Source organism: Egretta garzetta, unplaced genomic scaffold (genome assembly GCF_000687185.1).
Source record: "Egretta garzetta isolate BGI_Z169 unplaced genomic scaffold, ASM68718v1 scaffold51, whole genome shotgun sequence".
In the NCBI taxonomy this organism is placed as follows: Eukaryota; Metazoa; Chordata; class Aves; order Pelecaniformes; family Ardeidae; genus Egretta; species Egretta garzetta.
The window spans coordinates 1,821,431-1,822,538 of NW_009258549.1; positions in this window are offsets into that span (position 1 = coordinate 1,821,431).

The window sequence follows — 1,108 nt, forward strand, 5'->3', positions numbered from 1 at the left end:
GGTACAAGGGGGTTGGTGTGCTGGGCAACCACATAGTTTAGCCTTAGACATGCAGTGGCAGGCATGACAGAAGCAAGCTTTAACATTGCCCCTGCTCTATGAAAAGTCTCCACACTCCTGCCAGAATCTTAGGGTGAAGCCCACGGGACCCAGCCCGGCTGGGAAGGGGAAGCTGGACCTCCTCAGGTGGCGAGCTAAGCTGAAAGAGCTAAGCCAAAGGATCAGCCCCTTGAGAGCAAAGCAGGCGAGCAAGAAAGAAGAACACGAGGGTTTTGTCTTGTAGCTTCCTGCTAAAAACTGGCACGGCTGTAAACACGAGCGCAGAACAATAAGGTCTTCTGTCCCAGCAGCTGCTAAAGCCGTCACCTGGAAAGCTTCCTGCAATCAGCCAGTGGAAGGACAAAAAGGAGCTCCCATATGCTTTCCTGCAATTTGTCATATGCCTGATCTGCTCAGACCCTGCCATCCTCCCTTCCCCCAGAGCCGCCTGTCTCATGCTCCGACAAGAGGATGTGGTTACGAAGACCAACCTCTGGTGAGGAGCAGGCTCATCGTTCAGCCTTGCTTCTCCAAGCGGCAAGAATTTCTTTTCTTTACGACTTCTGAGTCACCCGATAGCCTCCCCGCAGACAGTATTTCCCCTGGGCTGGTTCTGCCCACGCTGTGTGGACTTCCCCCATACCTGGGTCCGGGTGGCCCAGAGGGTCCCACAGCGCTCCATGGGTCCTCTCTGCCTGCTGTGCATTGCACCTCCAGGGCTTGCAGTGCCCAGAGATTTGGCACGATGCTGCCACAGGCTTCTTTTCAGACCCACCATGCCTTTCCAAGGCGTTAATCTCTGGGTCTGAACACTGCCATGCTGGATCTCTCCTCACGGGTGAGTATTTTTAGAAAGTTTGAGCTCAGACCATGCAGTCACTCCTGAGCTATGCCAGGACGAAAAGAAAACAACCACTTCTGCCTGAACAATACAGGCACGCAACAAAAAGCCACTGCAAACGAGCTTTTTCGGCATCACTCAAAACTAGCTGAGCTTTGAAAGCCGAAACTTGCAGTCAAAAAAAAAAAAAAAAAAAAAAAAAAGAAAAAGGTTCCTAGCCAACAGAAA